The sequence below is a fragment of the Hetaerina americana genome, unplaced genomic scaffold (assembly GCF_022747635.1).
Source record: "Hetaerina americana unplaced genomic scaffold, ioHetAmer1.1.p SCAF_5, whole genome shotgun sequence".
Taxonomy (NCBI): Eukaryota; Metazoa; Arthropoda; class Insecta; order Odonata; family Calopterygidae; genus Hetaerina; species Hetaerina americana.
Window position 1 is genome coordinate 21,426,493 of NW_027287095.1, and position 23,659 is coordinate 21,450,151.

Below are 23,659 nucleotides of genomic sequence, written 5' to 3' on the forward strand. Positions count from 1 at the left end.
TACCGTCCAACATCCCTATCCTGTTCCTACCCTTTCCTCGTTTGCCTAACATTCTCCCCTCAATTACAGTCTTCAACATCCCGCTGCCGGTCAATACACCCTTCATCCACTTTTCCTGCCTCCATAGGATTTCTCCCAACAAACCCCTCTCTTCGCCCACTATACCAAGTACTTCCTCGTTTGTTTTCTTCTCTATCCATTTCACCTTCTCCATTCTTCTCCACACCCACATTTCAAAAGCATCCAGTCTACGTCCATCCTCCTGCTTCAATTACCACGTTTCCGCGCCGTACATAGCTACGCTCCAAATTAATGTTTTTACGAGTCTTTTCTTAACATCCTTACTCAACGTCCTCGTCATTAACTCCCTCCTCCTTGTGAAAGCCTCTTTGCCTAGCGCAATTCTTCTCCTTACGTCCCTACTACTTTGACCGTGTTGGTCCAAAACACTACCGAGATACGTAAACTGTTCTACCTGCTCTAGTTTTTGTCCTCCTATTTTAATATATATATATATATATATATATATATACATATATATATAAATATAAATATAAATATATATATATATATATATATATATATATAATAGCTTAGCCTTTTTCTTTCTAGAAAATCGCATAACCTTTGTTTTATTAATATTGATTCTCATCCCATACCTGTCGCACTGAATTTCCAATTCACTAAGCAATGCTTGCAGCCCCTTGGCTGACTGACAAACTAAAGCTTGGTCATCAGCTAACCTAACTGATTTTACGAATTCCCCGCCCACTTTCATTCCTACCCCCAGTTCTTCCCATGCCTCATTTAATCATTTCCTCTGCATACAGGTTGAACAGCAACGGTGATAATGGGCAACCCTGCCTTACACTTCTTCCTAACACTGCCCAACCGGACTCCCCGTTCCCCACTCGTACCTGAGCAGCCTGAGACATGCACAGGTTGCGGATTAGCCTCCTTTCCCTCCAATCTATTCCTATTTTCCGCAATATACTCAATAGTTTTTCCCAATTCACTCTATCAAACGCTTTTTCGAAATCTACGAAACAGGCAAATACCTCCTGGATTTGTTCTATATTCCTCTCGATTAATAATCTCATTACTGCAATGGCATCACGCGTACCTCTCCCCTTCCTAAACCTAAACTGATCATCCCCTAAGTAATTATTTGCCCTACTCTGTATCCTTTTGTTTATGATCCTGAGAACAACTTTAGCTGCGTGGGATATCAAACTAATTGTCCTGTAGTCCTCACATGACGTGGCTTTTACCTTTAAATATAATTCACACATCAGGGTAGGGGGGCCAGTTCCTTTCCCTGTGCCGGTTATGGCTTCCCAGGAAGACCTGGTAGCCGAAAAATTACTTTAGCTTTGGTGGAGCTGCAGGTGCCCAGAGTGCGTTGCCCGGGAATCGAGCCCGGGACCCTCCGGTCAGCAGTCCAACGCGCTACCCACTGGACTACATTGACCCACAAATATATACCCACACAACCACCAATACCAATAATATATATATACCCACACAACACTTTTGTGAAAGTCTCATGGACGTGGATAAGAAGTTAGCATGGCGTGGTATATGGAGTTAGCCCTAGTGGACAAAGACAAGGACTTAGAAACACACAAAAAAAGTAAATAAACTCACTCGGTTTCAAACCTTCGGTGGTCCAAGCCACCTTTCTCAAGGAGGAGAAGGACAGAGGTGTGTGTATCTATATATATATATTAATTGCACTGATTTAAAATCGTAATCTGGGTGGTGCGGCACTTAGGTATGTAGATTTGGTATCCTTCTCAACTTTGATACCGACCAGTCTATAGTGACTTAAGGTATCGTCGACATATAATGGGCGATATAAGACTTCCACTCTTAGATACGAAATATACTCGTAGATGTCGAGGGAGATATTAATGTCAAAACAGATACGATTTCGACATCGATGTAATCATCGACTCAGACTTAGGAATATAGACATTCTGTTACGAAAAATGCAATACATGTGAGAGAGAAACAGCCCGCTTCTTATGTTATGGAGAAAAAAATTTTCTACATATTTATGAATTAGGCCTAAGTATCGAGGAATTTCACGTACGTCAATAGTGATTCCTAATATCTCCCAACCACGACAAAGAAAATCTTACAGAGCACTACATGCAGGAGGATTTAAAGGGTACCCATTCCCGTCCAATCTCACTTCGTGTAATTCATTTTGGAATTTGTGCCGACAGGTACGCTATGCGAAGTGACGACGTGACACTTGATGTCGATGTGACATTGGATTTCGGCGAGATATTGATATCAACGGCTACATTGATGCCAACATCGACATTGTTAACACTGACATCCACACCGGCTTTTGATATCGTCGTAATCGACATAATATAGATTGGTTGAAATTGCACCGCTTTCGTGTTGCGACAGCAAAAAGCCGATTTTGCACAAATAACGAGCGAGCGCAGCACTTTCCTACAAATGCCTTTTTTTAACCTTTTTAGTAAATTCTTTACCCTATGGCAATATTCACAGTTGGTGCAACGGTTGAAAGACTTTGATAATTTAAACATGATCTTTTCAATTTATCACGAATTATCTTTCATTTTTTTCTATTGTAACAAAGATGAAAATCATTGCGTGCAGAAAAGGACCGTAACAAGGTTGTAAATTATTGCACATCCCCATCATTATCATATATGACTGTAAAGCAGCCGTACAACCTATCAGATTTAGACCAACCAGTAAAAAATTGCCTCCTGATTGAACAAAAAACCTCTGATGGAAGATTCGGAACGTACCAGAATATCCTGGGAATGCTAATTTTAGTCAAATACATATACGTCTCTACATTTTGATACCTTCGTCTTGAGCTTGCTGAGGAGAGTTTATTTGCAAGTTTGAGCAGAGGTAATCGCAATGGCAATGTGAAGGAGTTTTACATATTACATATCGATTTCCTCTCTAATACGCTATGGAGTAATGTCATGGATAGAATGAAGCAAGAGGGGAAATAAATTGCAAAACTAAATTTTTTGAGAACACAGAAAAAACAACAAAGAAACTGGGCCAAGCGGAGAGAATGAGGTTTGGAGACACGCGAGGGGCGGAGCTCGCTGGCAATAAAATATATTTCCTCTTGTCCTATGGTAATCTTTCCGGCGAAAAAGCATGATGGTCACATTCATTAAAAGGGTTAGTCAAGCGCTGGCAACATCTCTTATAATTAGCATAAGTACGTTTATCTGTTCGCGTTCCTAGGAAACAGAAACCCCCCAGTGGTGCGTTACACAATCTATAATGCCACAAAAAAGACTTCACTTCTGAAATAATAATTTTCCAATAGACCTCGAATAGCTTGAATACTTAATACTGTTTATTACAGAATTAAATTAATTGCATTTGCAACCGATTATGCTCTCGTAGTATGTGCAATCAATATTAATTCATTCATGTAGCCTCAATCGCCACGTTTCTCTAACCCCATGACATCTTCTCGATGTGGAGCACACTTATTATCAAATTTATCATAAATGTGCCCCACACAATGGCATCTATATTTACGCCTTCCATTTTGTCTCCTTTATATTCTTCACTCGATTCCTGTTATGCTTTCTTTTATTCATTACTTCTTTGTATTTACGTTAGGTGCAATTTATCGCTTCCCAGAGTTAATTTGGAATCGTTTCCATTCGTTCACTACATCGTGCGTCTCGCTTTCCTAACTATCTCTGTTAGCTGAATTTTTTAAACGTTTTTTTCGTACATCATAATGCTTCATATTTATCACGTATCTTCGTATTTATGATTAGATCCCGACATTTCATGCTTTTTGTTGCTCATATTAATGACTGAGTTTACTTATTGTGACATTATAGGGGAGTAATAAGTCATACTATAATTTAATTACTCGGGTATTTAGGATTCAGCATGTCACTGTTAGATACCGATGTGTCTGTATTGACGCATTGAATCAAACAGCTATTTTTGAAGAGGAACAGTGAATCAGATGAAAGGGCTCAATGCAAAGAATATAAGTAGCGAAGGGGAAATAAGTTAGTGTGAAAAACAATCCCAATTATTCTTTGATGGCTTTTTTTTCCTTGTTCCGCTCGAAATGACTATACTATATTCATCAGAATTCCGCTTTCATGCACAGCTTCTTCAATGAGCCTAGAATAAATGACGATTGCAAAACATTTCGCCATTTTCCACACTTATTCATTAAAATACTTGACCGATTTCGATTTTTTCATGTCATTATCAATTGTAGTTATGATAATGACCTGAAAACATCAAAACCGGTAATTAAATTGAATAACTAAGCGTATAAAATTATCAATCACCATGAATCAATTCTACAAAGCCAAAGCATATAGAATTGCTACGAAGAGGAACTGAACTTTTTACAATTTCTATTTTTTGTTCTCACATTCTGGTAAGAAGCTGACCCACAAGGAATACATAAAAATTACATTTTAGAACAATATCGAAAGAAAAGAAGAGATTTCACATGCGACGCAAGCAGGGAGATGAGTAGAAATCGTTTGACTTCGCATGACGTGAACGCATGGTAGAAAGATGGAATCAGATAAATTTGTCAAAGTGAAAACACCATAAGTGTTTAAAGTTGGCTTTAACCTCGTGGACTGTGGCGCCTTGCGCACGACTACGAATGCCTGTGACATTGTATGTACGGTATTTCGTCACAACATCTTGTTCCTTTAAAAGCCCCAAAATTTCAGAGTTTAAATGGAATCAGATGTTGAATGGAAACACTCGGAAGGAGAGCGTGATGGAATGAAATGAATTACCTCTCCGCAGCCGAACACCTGATGGATCTTTTGTGCCTCGGGGCACTCCACAGCCTACACTGCCGTTTAAACAGGGGAAATCTTGAAAGAGTACCCGTATCGCTCCCGAGGGAAGAATAAAACAACGCCCGTTGCACCGCATGCGTAAATGGGTGAGAAAAAGAGGAATACGAAGACACCCGGATAAACGAATAGCAATTTGCGTTAGGAGCGACTTCCCCGACAAATGTATGGGATGCATATGTGTGGGCACATTATAAGAAGGCATCAATAGGTCAGATCCCTCAATACTAATAACGCGAAATAAGTAATGATACCCAGTAAAAGTATTCTTCTACTTTGTGGAGATTTCTTGGACATTAATTGTTTGAGTCTGTCATTAATTGTTCTATTTCCTCTCTGATAGAATACTATATGATACATAAATAAGTCCCACGCATCAGTATTTGCAAGTCTCTTCTGCTGTGGAGAATTAAAATGCCCACCGCTTCTCAATGGCTGCATGGATGAAAACGCTAAAAAATAATCACATAATACAAATACGTATCACGGCAAGAAATTTTGAGTTAATTTGAAAATATAGGAATACTCTGTCTATTACAGCAAGATCATTCTGAACATTTCAGTGCCAGGTTTAATTTTGTTGAATTCCTTCATTATGAGGGTAAAAAGAAACTTTACACTTCCACAATAAAGTGGAAGTGTAAAGTTTCTTTTTTACCCTCATAAGTTTATTCTGGTTTTATATTCCTTGCCATCCTATGGTTGTCTATTGTCTATGCTAAGCTTTCCCTGCCATTCTCAACACATTCATTTTAAATGCGTTCACGTACAAATACAATAATGCTACCTAATTCATCATCTCGATACCCTGGCGCCAGCAACGTCATAGGAACACATTGTTTAGTTGCGAATTATAAAAAGAATAGTTTGCTCCGCTAGTTTTTTTAATATACCAAACTCCATGACCTCATTCAATCAAAGACATTTGAAATGGCAAAACCCAACGTATAAATAATTTTTAGTTTTCCTCCCGTACTTTTGCGGGAAGGTGAACTATGAACCTTCCTTTCTATCGGGAGATATGATTTCGCTACCTCTATCACAAAACCCACTTTGGAGAATCCATAGTTCTCGCAAACTTTTAAAATTCTCTTGAAGAAGGATGTATTTGTGATGAAAGACTTTTCACTCGCTAAATAAAAAAACTCAACCTAGAAATTGAATCACTGCACATCGAAGATAAGTCTAAACTACGATGACAGTGGTAGGCTCTATTGTCATGCTGTCGATCGCATTAAATCTTAATGGCTATGCGCTGGGTAAAGTTCCAATACACCTCCAATGTTCGCAATTTTTCAATGCGCATCAGGAAACGAAGATCAGTGATAGGAGGAATTTATCTAGCGGTTATTTAATTCCTTCTGTTGGGCAAGCAATAAGATGTCAATAATAATCATTTTATGCGGATGATTAGCTCCATAGCCATCAGTCATTATAAAATCTTAATCCATAGAAAGTGAGTGTGAGTACAACATATAGTTACATTTATATATTCGAGCTCGCATACATACAGATTTAACATATTGTTAATAAGCATACATGTATATTAACAGAACTATGGTGTGGATATATTTCTATTAATAAAAATTCAATAATTATAAGCATTATTTTCTGGGAACTCAACTTTCACCGAAAGTTTCTGTGTAATGTAAAAGGCAGTAAAAAGGGACAAAGGAATCCTGGAATATCTGAAATTATGAACTAAAGAGAGAAACTTTACGGATGAAATTGGTAAGCATGTAAAATTACCTCGTGACTCAGATGTTTCTCATTTCATCGCCCTCTCGTAGGTATCTGCTGTGCTTCTACTTTAAAACATACATATTTAATATTTTCGTCAGCGAAGAAACGTTACTTCAATTTAAACTTACATATAATCAATAAAATAAATAGCCATAGGTTCATGAATATTATTACGTAGATCCAGAACATAATATTTAAACTACTAATGCCAAATTACAAAACTAATGAAAAGAAAATATTTGTAAGTTCAGGAATCACATTCTCTCTCCACCATTAGAACCAGTAGCCTTCCTATTGAATGGGCTGTTAGTAATTCCATGAATATATATATCGGTGACAATAGAGACGTAAAAAATAAAGAGTAAGTTATTCAGAAGAAATAACCTTTGAAAATTTTCAGTCACGATGAAATTACGATAAAGATGCGATATATTGTGAGACCAAACAACAGTAAATAAAATTATAAATGGAAAAATGGACAAATTGAGATAAAAATGGACGTAATTAGGCTATAAAATGGAAATACAAATGGTGCATGGTTTTTAACGAGGCGAAACACGAAAAAATAAAGAGAGCGACTGCGAATCATTGCCTTTCTTCTGTCTCGCAATGAGAGTTTTTTATAGGTTAAGTTCGTCGTACAATACCGATCGTAGTCGTCGGAACACTAGCAAGCCATATTCTAGACTAGTACTACTCTAAAGAAGAAATAAAGAGGTCAGGTAAGCAAATAGAGCGAGGAGGCGAATAAAGCCAAAGGTAAGATCGTAAATTCGATGATGACGAAAGGGTAATGGCCCAGCGCGACCCAAAGTGCCGAAGTGAGAGAGGTGGGGAGAAGTGCAAAGTGAAGACGAGAAAGAGGCGTCTAAAGCAAGAGCCCCAGGGAGGAGCAGGATTTTCCATTCCCAGGAAGCCGTCTCTGTTCGTTTCCTACTTTAGCGCCCACTCATCGGTACACACCCTTCTACTCGCGTCTCGCGCCCTTTCCCGCCCCCTGCCGCACGCCATCATCACCGCCTTCCTTCGTCACTGCCTCCTTAATCGGTGTGCCGCGCACCCCCCTGGGGCTATGCTCAATGAGGAGGTGCCAAGTGCTTGAAAACCTCTTTCCTAGACCAGACCATCTAATTGTCAACACAGAGGAAGATTTTCACCGGTAAATGCGTCCCGACCGGATTCACTCCCATCTTATCTTCATCTGAACGTGAGGAATTCATTTCTTCCATAATATTTCTTGCTGATTTTCCCACCATCTCAGATGAGAGGTCAAATACTACCTATTGAATTATATATCTACTCTTTTACATCAATCATTCCTCATTACACTCGTTTAGTCCACGAAATTTCGAAAATATTTTCATGAATTCCATTTTGTGCGTGTGGTCGATAAATGAGTCGCTCGTCATTAAAGCACCGGTGTAATCGCCTAGCTGTCGTTTTATTTTGAGGAAGATTTGTTATTTACCAAGTCTTCATAGTTAAAGCAAAACAGATGCTGTTTGAAAAGGGCACTACATTGTAACAATTGAACCACGAATGTTATATTCGTAATGTTACTACTTATTCAATACGTCTTGGTTTATTTTTACGATCGGTACTCGACAATGGGTCTTACCCGTTTTTTGGTAAATAAATAGTCCACAATATTGCTCTTCGTCGTGAACTCCTAAATGACTTTCTTAGTCAACCAGCATCTCTTGCCCCACACCATCTTCTTCTCCTTCAAGTTTTCAAAAACTACCCTCATTCCACCCGAAACGCCAAATTTTCGTTCCATTCCTCTCTTATCTAGAACTCTCGCTTCTACACGTATCAAGAGTCTTCAAAGTCAATCGCCACTCGATATCTACTCCATCTACTTATTGTCTCCTCGCAATTCCCCCACAGGCATCCAAAATTAAATTCAACGCGTCTATCTCAATCTTCCTTTTCTATTTAACTGATTTCCCTCATTGGTTTATATACCAATGTATGAGAACCCTCAGGTTACACATATTTCCTTTCGTAAAAAATCCTAAACAGTTCTTTGAAAAAAGTCGCGGTGAAATTTAAAAAAAGATATATGCGAACACTCAAATGAAAATTATAGAGTAACAAAGACTTCTTATACTGAGAAGAAGAAAGAGTTTTTGAATCGTCCGAAACGACGCGAAGGACCACTCGGCCCACGCACTGTTTCTCTTTTTCGTGCTCGATTCCTTTTCATCTTGCTTTATTTATTTCCTCTTGTTTTTTCCGAGAAGAACCCAACCTTCCCCATCCGATTGCAATCCCTTCCCCTCAATTATGTCCCGCCTTTCTTTTCTACGGACCGCTGGTCTAAGTGGAACGAATTGGGTGGGGTTCTCATTACTTTTCCTTCTAACTCCTTTAATTTAGGCAGCTTGCCCTCATTACACCTTACAAATCTGCTACTTTCCATTCTCTTATCTTCTCTTCCGTACAAAATCTGCATATTCCATTTGAACTCCATTTCTCTAATCATTACAGTCATGAAGGGTAAAGAGCAGTTAATTTAGATTATATTTGTCACGAAAATAGCATCATGCGTACAAACCTAGACAAAGATATTTCTAAATGACAACACTAAAATTTTATTCACGTCAATTAAGAAAGTAATGTATTCATTTATGAATTATCTAATGGTATGCGATCAAATTTACTCAGCAATGACGATAATTACAAAATATAATAGTAATGGCAATGAGGAGTAATTATATCTATCATATTCTGGATCACTTCAAAACAATCAAAATAATCATCTGCAACAATAAACCCGGTAACCACCCAAATTGTCTCTAAATTTGAAATTAAATAACCTCATCAGTTGCAGGACGGATTTCAGATGAAAACATCTTCAGTAATATTAATGACTAGATAACTAAGTGGATATTACATATATTCCCTTTGATCTACAATAAGGTCGGGTTATTAGATTTTCCCTTGAGAAGAACTAGAAAATATAAACAATGCCTGAGAGCTAATCAAAACTAGTCGAAGAAAAGAATGCCCCATCTGATTTAATTGAGTATTCAACTAATTTGAATTGGAAAATCCATATTTCAAAATTGTATTGCCAAAAGAATTATCCACATCCATTATGTATGTCTCATCAAACTTGCGTAAGCACTTCGAGATTAATGCAAAGTCATTAATACACGTAGTTTTCATTCACGAATATTCGTGTAACCAATAATGTTCATGAATAAAAACAAATATACATTTCACTATTAATCACTGAATGAAGGACGAAAATAGGAACCATCGGCGAAAATTGTAAATTCCTCGACTTTTGTCGAGGAATTTACAATTGTCACAAATGATCCTTCTGAGACCACCCAATACTTCCCCCTCTGTTAAACCCACCTTTTCCCACCTATTTGAACCCTATTATCTAATGCTTTCCCAACCTCAATATATATATATATCTGTCCTAATATCCATACGTGACCCGGGTCATATTAAAATTCTCTCGTACCATAAATCTCGTCATTTATAGGGTTCAATGCACTCGCTCCATCGTTCCGCTTCTTACATAGAATTCTCGGAATTCGTTCACACTACCCAGACGCATTCAGCAACCATCATAACTTCGTTTTTTACAACTCTCAGAATTTATTTTTTTCCTCGCCCTCAGGTTCTATTCAATACATTTGACAGTTTAATTTAAGTTCACTGGTAATCGTGATTTTAAAGCTTCATAACTCAAGCTCATGTTAAGTAGTAGCCATTATCCCACATTTTTATAGTCTTAAAAGAATACCTGTGATACGAGGTTAAGCGGCGTAAATAATATGAATATGGAGATAAAAATGATCTTTGATGCTCTAGACATGTTAAATTAAATCACTCTTAGCTAACAAAAAATAAAATGTCCTGAACAACAAGAATAACTGCCAACTTTACTTACTTTTCAATGGAATAGATCATTATACATGGGTTTGTTGATGAGGAAAATGGGAAAGTGATGTACTAATGCTATATTCTTGTCAACGGCTTGGAGCATTTTAAATTATATTTTATAAATGCCGTGGACGTTTTCATATTAAACCTATCAGCTTTAAGGTGAGTCATTTCGTTTTATTTACCTTTTGCCATTTCTAAGCAAGAAAGAAGCTATCTCAGAAAGTACCCATCATAGCATTTATTACTTATTCTAGCGTCATTGGTACCTGATGTTCATATGCGTAATCCGCTGGCACAAAATTAGACCCTTCTAAAACGGAAATGTCCGTCCCGTCGCTGATAGTGAGATCTAGCAGTGAAATTCAGTTCTTGCTCTTATAGAAATATTAAGAACTAAAAGAGTTCAGAACTTAATGAAGTTGGAACAAATGGAGTTTATTTTTTCGATAATGTGAATTAGTTTTGCGTCGGGAAAAAATTACGCTGCGCTCTTCGTTTTACCGATAAAATGAAAGAACAACATTTACTTTGTACTCGTTTGTACTTTTTCCAATTTTTTGTCCAAGAATTGCTTTGTCAGGGAATCAGGTAGAAATTATTAGTAATTTGGCTACAAAGGGTTCAGTACGTGACTAGTGATTACAGTGCATGACGGTAAAACCGATGGTGTTGAAATTATTCCTTTGAAACTTTAGTTTTTCTGGGCATTTGCAAAGAAATGCAATTTATTCTTCTCTTTATAACCCTCTCGCGATATTGCAGTTAAAATCCTCCCTTTTAATACTGATAGGCGTAAACTTGACAAAGCGTATCTAAATTGGTTATATGCAGACCTTCAAAATTGGAACTAAAAATTAGCCATTTGCGCAAAATTTGTACCCGCACTAAAATTCAATTGTCCAAATTATGAAAGACATTATACTTGATGAATAAATGGGTAATAGAACGGTTTTCCCCGCAGTGTAATGACAGTAATGGTTCAGTTAAAAGGCTCATTATCTAAAAACTTTGCTGATATGCACCCATTCCAATCTGTGCTAATTTTAAATGAAAATGGAAATATTAAATTTGAATCGGAATGGAAGAATCTTTTAAGTTAATGGCCGGCAGAAGTTTATGTATTTCCAACCTTACTCTTTATCTATAGAGTGAGAGGTTGGGAAATATATTTTGGAAAATATTATATTAATCCGGTTTTGCGTTTCGACTGGTGTTTCATTCGCATCTCGTTTTTTGTTTGCACATATATATATACATACATATATATATATATATATATATATATATATATATATATATATATATATATATATATATATATATATATATATGAATGACCAAATTTTTACCACATAAGGCTTCATTCATCGTCCAGAAACCCTTACAGGGGACTTTCGAGTTAACTGTTGAGCTCAAGAACTACATAATAATTTCAGGGGTATTGGCAATTTTATATAAAACTAGATTTGCTTGAGTTAGAACTGAAGCCCCCGTTACTGTTTCATGAATTATCTGAAATAAAAATGAACATGATAATATGATAACTGATAATTCCATCACCACGCAACACTTCAGGTAGTTTATTTCACGAAAAACGATCCTATAATGTCTTCCATACACGCATAATCTGATTGCCAAGGTCTATTTCTCATGGGTGGCTGGGTTCCAGAATGAAGACCTCATAACCAAAAACAAATGGGTTAAGCACTTATCTCTCCTGGAATGGCAACCTTGACTGTGACTTCCTTACTCTAGAAGATCCGGAGATCACGATCTCCCGACTCCACTTAAAGCTATAGGTCTCAGAATCGATAATAAATATTATGAATCGAACGTGCTTCCCCCCTTCTTTATAATTCCATATGAGATGCCATCGGGGAAGAAATCCACGTGACAGGTGTTCCGAGTATCTCGCCTAATTCGGCTACGCCCTTCGACAAAACTGACTATTAGAAGCCAGCCGTATCATTATTTGTCGAAAAGAACAAAAACTCCCCGAAAACTTGGACCGAAAGCTTCCCCACACATCTGCGGATGATTTTTTTTCATTACGGGCAAGCCTTCACAAATTAAATATTTTTATTTTTACTCATCGCTTCGACTTAAAAAGAATTTCATGTCTCCCTCCAAAGGGCCGAAAAAAATATATACCTAAGTGGAAAAAAGAACATTGCTAAAAAGGAAGTAACCCTTTCAAAAATAATGCTTCATTTCAATAGAATGGGTTGAGGCGTCACTTAGTGTAAGCGATTCATATCGGAAAAGAAATATTTAGTTATTCCACATATATTTTACTAAACACGACCTTGGTTTCTACTTACAAAGTCATCATCAGCGTAAGACTTGTCGAAAGCTGTCAGAAAGTCGAAACCTAGTCGTGTTTAGTAAAATATATGTTGAATATAAAATATATGTTGTATATCTTTTCCTATAAGCTTCATTTCGGCGTAGGTCAAATATTGACTGTTTGAACACTCCGATATCTCTCCATATCACCTCACCAGAGGTCGTTCGTCTTATATTTTATACGAGTATCCTGCAGTTGCTTTTGAGATGAAACATTTCCAAAGATTTTTGTGTGATTGCTTAAAATATCCTTATTTTATTATAAATAAGACTGCTAATTTGTCTTTTTAGTAATTTCTACACCATTAAATGGTACAGACATGCCTTAAGGATAAAATAAAAGCTTAAAAGGTAAATAGAATCTGTGAAAAATGATTTTAGCATTTTTGAATGCGTTCTTAAAATTAACCATTTTGTATATTTGTTGTATAATATTGAGGTAGCATTTTGTTCTTACTCCTGGAATCAAATAGTATATGCTATTAGAGAAATGAATGAAAACTATAAAAAGAATAAGATCCCGATATCAATCATAATAATTAAAAAATGTATATAATTTTCATGTTATCGAACGTTTTCAAACCATTTATGATAAAAATAAACGATTAATTTTTCAACCAAAAGTATTTTAGTTGACGTGCCCAACTGGCCGACTGATACATGAAAATTAATATCAAATGAATATGTACTCGTTCTCTTTGCCAAAAGTTACATTCCCAGGAAGCCTCCGCTCATCTAGATGGAGATATAAAGCTGATTGGTGTTTGCCACATCAGAGAGCTTAACTAATGCCATCTCATTACACCTAAGTGAGTATGGCCATGATGCCAACTATATGATATACCATTATTCCAGCAATTGAAGCCGTCACTATTCCTTTTCGAAACCTATGGTATTGGTACCCAGTTGGTAGTGAAACGCCAAATGCATTTAATGACACCTGATCTTTGACCCGTTTGATAATCTGTAAGGGTATTGGAAAGGGGTTATCGCACCGGGACTCTAGGCTTCCTTGCCAGTGTGAACCCAATCTTTTTCACTTTTCACGTCACTCGACCCTTTCCTATAGCCGATAAAGAAGTGCCACAGCTGGAACGTTGAGATCATTCACTTAAACGGAAAAGCAGAGACTTCTCTTTTTGATATTTTTCTGACCATTTCACATTCATTAAATCTTACCTAATCTAACGGAAGTCAAGGAGTTTTTAATCCTCTTTTAGAATTGCATTGTTAAACAATGCCTGGTATCATTAGGCAGTTTGGAGAAGCCACTTCACTTTCGACACAAGGGTGGGATATGAAAGAATGAATTGTTGCGTCAGCATTAATCCAATCCACATCCGTATTTATTTATTTCCTTATCCGCCATCTCCAACTTCACTGCCTTGGGGTATTGGTATTAGGTACTGACTAACCATATAGTGCGCGGGAAAAAAATGCTTGAATCTACCCGTTCGACTGTCTCTCTTGTTTTGTGACAATTGTCGTTTATCCCAATGTAACTAGGGGGCTTAATTATTTCTCCAATACCAGATGCAAAACCACATCCTTTATATGTTTTCAATAAGTTTCATCTAGCCCTGAGTTCTCGCATACATAAAGGTTCCCACCCCAAATTCTGTACATAAAGGTTACCACCCCAGAAGTCTGTGACCCTTTGTGTCCTTTCGTGCGAATTATTCACGAAAATAGTGGCCTTTTTCTGTTATTTCAATTCTTTGATCAACATTATTTTAAACGGATCCCATAAGCTAGCCGCATACTCTCTGTGAGGTCTTACTAAAGAAAAATAGCACGTTTAGTTCACTTTTTTGTCGAATGCCAGCTTTTGAGCGCCCCTCCAAAAATAGTGCGTATGTTTTCTCAAAGTAATATCCGGTGAAATGGTGACCCCAAATATTTTACTTCATCCGCAATGCCCATCCGAGCACCTGCGAGTGTGTAAGTTGGTTGAGTTTGGTCGTGTTTTCTAATGTTTAATAAATGCATAGCGGTACATTTCATATTTCTTTCCAGCCCCCATTCTTCACACCATTTTTTAATGTTGTTTAAGTCAGATTTTAATGATTCACGATCTACGCCATTCGCTCTTTCTCTGTAGATTACGGTGTCGTCAGCAATAAGTCTTATCCTACTTCAATGTTACAGATGATATAATTAATGTGTATAATAAGAAGCAGTGGTCCTATGACGCTACGCTGAGGATGGCCGAATATTACTTTCACATAATTAGAGCTTGAGCCATCTATCACTACCTTTTGTTTGCCGTCAGTAAGGAAGTTCCTAATCCAGTTAATTACTTTTTCATTTATTCCGCACCATTACAACTCGCGAATAAATTCAGCGCGGGGGACTTTTACAAAGGCCTTTTTGAAATCCTAGGTTATCGCATCTACTTGTTTGGTTCTTTAACGTCGTGGATAAAAAGTCCCAACTGCGTTTCACATGATCTCTCCTTTGTAAATCCGTATTTTTTGTTGGATAATAGGTCGTGAGTGTCAAGGAACGTCATGACGTTAGCAACAATAATGTCTTCCAATACTTTATGTGAGAGGGAGGTTAACGATATTGGTCGGTAATTCTCGGGGTCTTGTTTATTTCCACTTTTAAAAATAGTTATGATGCTGGTTATTTTCCAGACTAGGTGAAGAACACCTTCTATAATCGATTTGTTGAATATTTATTAAAAAAATGCACAATTTCAGGTGCAAGCTCTTTCAATACACTTGCGGGAATATCCACCGATCCGGGTGATTTATTTGCTTTTAATGCGCAGGAATTCTTTCGTGATCTCTTTGCGCGTAATTCTAATGCCATCCATCTTTGCGATAGGCGTGACGTGGCTTTCACTGGGTATCTCTTTGCCATTAACGTACACGCTTTGAAAAAAAATATTTAAAACACCCGCTTTTTGGGTGCCAAGAAATGCTTCCATGTAGCCTCAGTCCCAGCATCGTGCGTTTACGTAATGCGCAAGAGTCATTTCTGATTTTCGTTTGTGAAATTAAATAAAATACCCAACGAAATGGCGCGTAAAAATATCCAGTGTCTGATGTTACAATCCAATAAAATGTTAGGGTGAAGTGTAACACATACGCTTAAACTGCGGTTATTAATCGTTGCTCCTTCTGAGAGGAAACTGAGCTCCTTATTTTCACTGTTATAGCAAGTCAGTTATTTAGACTACGAGAAAATAAACATTTTTGTAGCACCAATCAGGTAGGTAAATTGAAAGAACTATCCTATCTCTAGATTCACTTAATTTGCTATAAAAATCGTTCTTCCAGTATGGCCAACAAATAAAAATATATCTAACAATATGGAGCCGGGTTTTAACATTTCCTATTAAAAAATATTTTTCCCACACAGGTCTACCACAAAAACGAACGGTCCATGTTTGAAAATGCACTTCGCGTAAATTATATATCCTCTCGAGGATTTCTCATTCTGTAAGAGTCGGTGCGAATGCCCTTTTGCGTTCATCATACGCGTGCAGCGCAAACGTTTTTAACGCAAGATGAGAGCTGGTATATTCCACTGGTTAGAGAAAGAGAGATTGACATCAATGCCTCTGATTGCTGTTTTTTTGCCTAATATCTCCCCCACACACCCGCACCCAGACGTAGTCCGTCTCCCTTCTGAGAGTTAAACGAATTGAGATTTGCCTTCCCCAGCTGTGTTCTTCTCCTTTGAAGATTACCTATCCCACCACCTCGCATCTATTTCACTGAGGAAACCTTACAAAAGACCGTAAATCTGCTACAAACCCCACGCTAATCTTAGCCCCCACCACACCCCCTTCCCGCCTCCGGGAGATATGCTGAATTCTCCCTCCCGCCTCTACTTTCCGCGAATGTTCTCAACAATCAGCGGATGCTTCCTGTGCGGTAAACCCTTGTCTCATTTGTACTCACTCCGCGAACGCAATAAAGAAGACAGTGCACGGCTGATTCATCACCATTACTCGAGGATAAATCGTGCCGCTTTTCAGAGGGAAAGTGCATAAAGCTCCTAACAACAAGTATCTTGTATTCCAACTGAGTATTTTTTTTCCAGAAGCACTCTTGATACTTTAGAAATATTTTTTGATCATATCAAATTAGCCCTTAGCCCTTTTTCAAAATATATAATCCCATGACTATTGCGCATCTGCACACATTCATCAGATAGAGTATACCTATAGTATTTGGAAAATAATATCCAATTTCCATTCGTAGAATAAAAATAATGGACCTACTAACCTAATTTCTATCGCAAAATTATGCCGTGCTATTGGCAAACGATGCCATGTCTTGCGTTATCAACTCACACATAAAACCGAACAGACCAGCTTAATATTTGAAAACTATTGACAATCAAGCAATTACAATGTAACTTATTCAAGGACGAAGGTGTGAAAATGCACAAATGTGGGCAACGATATCTTTATTACTCACACCCAATTGAGAAATTAGGACGTAAAACGAGGAGATAATTGTGGAACACAATCATGTTGTAAAGTTTTCTATAAGATAACTCGAATGTATTTTTATTTATATGAGTCTAAAAATATATAAATATAAAAGTTTGCATATGTTTTAACTTTATAAATAATAGGTGCGCATTAAATAATGTTCCTTCGGCGGGCTTCATTTTGTAAATTATCTCATGGCAACAGCAAATATTGCGGAACATTCTATATTCCGATACTTCTTTCAAGTTTTTTAAATAACAAAAGTTAACCTAATTTAAAGTATAAGATAAAATGCTTAAATGATAATGCTGTAAATAATCAAATAGATCACATCGATTTGTTGAACTAAAGTCAATCAAAAAAAGAGAGAAAACTTAAGTGCTTCAATTTTTACCATAAACTTTTTATTTCTGGTTACTACAAGGATTCTTAATAGATTTAAAAAATTTCTCGCCAGTGAAAATAATTGGATTCAATTGGTATTACTCTTAAAATAAGATTTATAAATTCATACACATCCATGGTTAATGGATTCAACAAGTTATGAGAATTGGTGGCATTGAAATTCAAGATATAATATATGCATTGGTTTTAGAAAGCAGTATTGGGTGAAATATTTACTTAACAATTTCAGGAAATTAACTTCAAAAACATAATACAACTAACTTATATGTTAGGTTTTGGTTAAGAGAATAGTATCTATCATCACTTGTAATATGAATTATATTGTTTCAAATAATTTGACGATCTATTGGAGGAAAATTAAACTTTTAAACCCCAAATTTTTTCGCTTACGATTTGAAGAAGTGAGGTTAAAATTTTATGTATCATCTCTTATCATGACCACGAGGAAATTAATCCACCAAATTAAGCACTAATTTTTATTATGCAATTACTGTACCCGATAAGAAAATGGGCAATCGGAAATTAAAAACTGTAGACGTTTTAATGCAATCAGGTTGGCTCCATTTTTATCAAAAGAATCAACGTTAATATCTATCATTCAATTTGTTTGAGCCATCACTATTGGCTGAACGCTCGGTTTCACCACCAATGAACAGCGTTCGCTCGTCGAAAAGTTCTTCAAAGTTTTCGTTCCAATGAAAATATCAAAGATTTCTAGTAAATAGTTAATATGGAAGAGTCAAAAGTTAATTTGAATCCTCACTTTTTGTAGAGCATTTAAGGTTTTAGTTCCTCACTTCAATTACAAGTCTATTTAATTCCACTCGAAGCTTGGGTTGGGGTAACCCACCGTGGGGGTGAGTGGCTCTTCCATTAAAAACGAGAAAGATGATATTTTCGTCGCAACTGAACCGTTTCACAACGTTTCTGGTCACTTTCATACCGAATGCTGAGAGCGTGGAAGTGGGTGGAGTAAAATTCTGAGCTGACCGTACTCGCGATCGATAGTTTTCCTAAATTAAGGACCTACGTCGGATACTGTATAGCAATAACGATTTGTGAGGGTGATGTAAGCAGCAGGGTATCTATACCTTTTTGACAGAAATAATGGCGAAAAAGTGAGAATACATTTACAGCATTCTTATCATTCATTCATTTCCACTTCACATAAAAAATTTCTGTCCCTGGTACATTTTGTTTAATTTGCCATATTTATGGAACATTCTCCTCTACTTTGATCATGATTTGAAATAACTTTAGTTTTTGATTCCATAGATACGTACGAGTACGCGTAAAACCAAACCTATCCATAGATATTCTATAAAACGTCCATATTACCTATTGATGGGGAAACCTTTTAGACCTCAATTAAAACTATTTATAGAATGTCAGATACGCAAGTATTGGCATAACGCAGTTATTTCATAGCATCACTGTGCTTACATATTAATATCTGAATAGTGGCCAATGAACTGAATTGAACCTAGGGTACTGAGTGAAGTATTTGTACAAAAGATAGATTCGATTGTCAAGTAGTCAATATGTGTATTGGTATGCTCTTTGAAAAGCGCTCTCATTTATTGAAGCCATGGGAATACATGCCAGCTGATTACCATGAACTGTACAAGTGTATATTTGCTGGAAATCTGGAAATATTTTATGATCTTCAATTAAATTTTCACCGCTTGCTCTCCAATTTTAAGTATCACAATCAAGAAGGTGTTTTATCATCAACGCAGGCACTGTCTTGGCGTCAAATCATTTCTTTGGTGATAGTGTTCGCGTAACAAATGAAAATATTGCTGTGCTCAAAATAAATTTAAATCTGCCTGAAAAACGTGCTGAGTAAAACTTTTCACACAATAATAGTCCAATAGAATATTATTTCAGCATCATTTATTCGCATTTTAAAAAAACTCTGAAAACCTATGATGGAACAAAATATTTCTTCAAAGAACCCTTTTTTGAAAGTCAAAATTAAACTAACCTAACATGAAAATTTTATATTACCTTGTGTTAAAAATATCGCAACTGAATTCCATGAAAATTGGTTGACAAAAGGAGAGAGAATTAAGAGGAATTAATTAATTTAATTAAATTTATAAACCTTGATTTACAATCATTTACTATTTCCTCATATCTTTTTTGATTTTGATTTTATTCTTTTGTTTAATTTATCTGTCTTTCCTTTCATCACATTTGCCACGCCCGTTTGCTCTTTTAAGACTTTTTATGGCTAAAAAAGGTTTAATTTTCCAACATCTCAGACACATTTTCCCACAACCAATACTAAAATCCATACTTGGAGCTTAATATCTATAAAGCATTCATAAGATAGATTAGAATATTCTGCACAGATGACGCTGACAGAATAATATACGTATATTCATTCATCAAATGAAATACGCCATAAGAAAAAATGAAAGTCAACGAAAGAAATGAAAACGTGTAATTGATACAATTCCGAGGCATCCACAGCGGATAATATCCTGGGTCATCGTGTCATTAGAATTTTTAATTCAGCAGAAACGGATGAAAATACACCAAAATTTAAGTAGCCTTATTGAACGATTTGAGTCGTGTATTCTGTCACTCCCTACCATGATATTATCCGAGCTCAAAAGGTCGAAAAGAATGAGCAACTGGGCTAGCAGCAATACGAAACCTCGTACCTAATCATAAGGCATTCATACTATGCACACAAAGCAATGACTCACGTTTCGAAAAAGGATCCAAATTGACGCACAATCATCGAACAGGGGACAAAAAATGTAAATGCACGTGCATGTTCACGCAGGAACGTGAGCTTTTTCCATCTTTCCGACCGCACAGAGAGCATAGACAATCATTATTTTTTTATTTATGCTGTGACGCCACACTCGCTCGAATCATTCCCGCCACCCAGCGCGCACAAGTAGCGATTAACAATGGTACAAGCGAAATAGAGTTGAGGCATCCAACGGCGGCGGGGGATAGGGGGGGGGAAACAATAGACGACACCACGTGGGTGGGCGTCAATGTTGACAGAACAACCGAGGGGAAGAAAGACGTTAACGGGAGGGCTAGAACAAAACATGATTCCTGGCCGACGTTTGTCAGTAGCAGAAGGAAACGGTACGTGCTCGCCTTTACATTTCCATAGCAAATGTCAGAGGTTTCCTGAAATGTCCACCGCCGAAACACAAACTTTGATTTATGACTACAAAAAATCGACCTGACCACGTGTGGCAAAGTCATCGAAGCCAACAAACACCCTGTATTATACGTTGAAAAATCTTTTATCTCTTTCCGATTCAGGACAGTTGAAAAGCTATCCGCATGCATCCCCTTCGGCAAGAAAGTTTTTTTTAATTGGGTGTATTTTTAAACGAATAAGATCCATTTGAAACAGGAGGTACTAAAATTACTTCCAGTGAAATCAATAATCAATACCATCGCATCAGCACCCATTTCTAAAATTTTACGATTTTAAGAAAGTGTCAAAAAATATACACAATTCGAAAATTAGAGGATTCAAAATTGGCATCTCGAATGGGTGATCTTCAAGGTATTTAAAATGAAGCCAATTGGGTGATACGATGGCACAGAAGGGAATTTGGAATACGCATCAGATGGGATGGAGATTAAGGGAAATACATAAACACGGGGAAATAGAGGAAGCATATGAAAGAGAAGATATTGTGCAAGAAATATACTAAAAAGAGCAAGGTGGACGCAACTCAACACAATATTAAACCCCTAGATGTGAACCGGATGGCGAGATGATACGTAGGTTACTAATGATCAAGGATTACCAAATACAATTTGAAACTTGGAGAGACATCGCAAAGGAAATATATAAAATACGCACTTAAATACATGGGTGTCAAAAACTGAAAAATGAACATATAAAGAAATTTCGCATTAAAATCTCATCCCCCAAAATTGAGAAAAACCGTTTCTCATTTTTATTGCCAAACACAATTCATACCAAACATGCTTAAAACGATACGTATGGATGACCATAACGGCGCAAAATTTTTAGTTTTACCTAAATTGGAAAACCCCTAACGCACATTAGGAGTAGCATTGTTCGGCGAGACATTTTTCACAGTTGAGAAAGTCGACCGTTATGCACAGAAGTAGAGTGAATACGATTACAGTAAGTGATGACGACAAAATTTCATTTAGCCTTTGAATGTCGGAAAAAAATCAAATGCGTATTGAGTATCGCATTGCATCGGAATTCCCCCATTGATGCGCATGTTTGATAAACGTTTATTAGCTTATTTAATCGAGAACACGGTTTCTACTGCCTTAGCACGATTTAGATAAAATGTGAGCTTATGAGAACAGAAATAAATAATATCTTGCTTTCTTTTCCTAGTTTAATGCCAAAGATCTTTTAAGATTATTACCGTGAAAAAGACTAATCGGATTATGATTCCGGAGGGGCAGCGATCGAACAAATGGGGGGCACAATCATTAAGCGCCTCGATTTAAGAAGCCTATACATTTTCCATTCTGTTATATCGCAAATTTCTGAGGGAAAAGAAAAAGAAAATATAATTAAGTTCTTTTCCTTTTTTTCTCAGTCGGATATTTTACCAAAAAGTCTGGTTCTTATTCAGGGACAATTTTAAATTTATGAGATTTCCTTCCATTTCCTTCCATAAAAACTTCCCCGTCCATTATTTATAGTATGTCCAACTGTAAAACCTTCGCTGGGAATAAAATAAACGAAACAGGAAATTTTGAAACATGTCCTGATTGGATGGATATAAAAGTTTTCCTTCCAAAACTGAATCTGTTCTTATATAAGACAGATGATTTTTTTTACATTTTTATTGAAGAGCCCAAAAAAGCCATCATGCTCGGGCCTGAAATATTTCGACGGTCGGGGGTAGAAGGCTGCTCACATCCCTCAAAGAGCGGCCTAGAAAACATAGCCTACATCAACACATACACAAAAATCACATTTTGTCAAGCAATCGATAATGGACACTTTTAGTAAGGTACATAGAAAAAGGAAGGAGTAAAGTATTTTTATACATCCTTAAGTTAAATACTTAGTGATAGATCATAACGAACTCATTATAAATGGTAAGCATGTTAAGAAGCAGTGCAGCGATGAATTATTGGTGTAGAAAACACCAAGTATCCTCAGGTTCAATGAAGAAATGCAAAACGATCATGTTAGCAACAGAACCTAGTAACTTACTGCACAGGCGGAAAAAGCACCATGATCACACTAACGGCTCTGACAGGAGTACGACGGTCTGGGGCACGATTTTCTCGGACTGCCTGTAGCCGAGTACAATTTTATTTATCAAATTAGCGATAGGTCTCTTGAATTTCACTAAGAAATTTATAAATGTATGTTCTTTATTTTGTTTACGCTTTATACGGACTGAATGACCCGTTGAAGTCACAAAAAGGTCAACACATTAGCATTCAGTCTACGAGGCCGAAAAATAAGATCTTTTCTTGTTTACATGGCAAATTGTGATATTATTAGAAATTATTGATTTTTCATCAGTCATTCAAAGAATTATAAAATAACCTAAATGTTTATGCATAATAAAACGAAATCATACGAACTGTTATCTTCCCGTGTAACCTAAAAATGTTTGGAATCGATCTTGAGAATAAAAAGACAAGCTGAGGACAGGACCACTGGTGCTCGGCTGAGATAGAAGGCAAATAATGATGATTTAAGAAGAAAATTCACATTTAAAATGAAACACTCCTTTATATTCTATACAAAAAGATATTTATTTCATGTTTTTACGATTTGTGGGCAAAGGAAATTAAAATTTGAAAGTGAAATGCTAATTTGTTTTATTTTGACACTTTGATTTGGAAAGAAAAATTGATAAGTTCCCTAAGCGATACACAGGCTAATTTTATCCTTTAAACCGTTCTGGTCACATTGATGAAAAAGAGCTCTTGT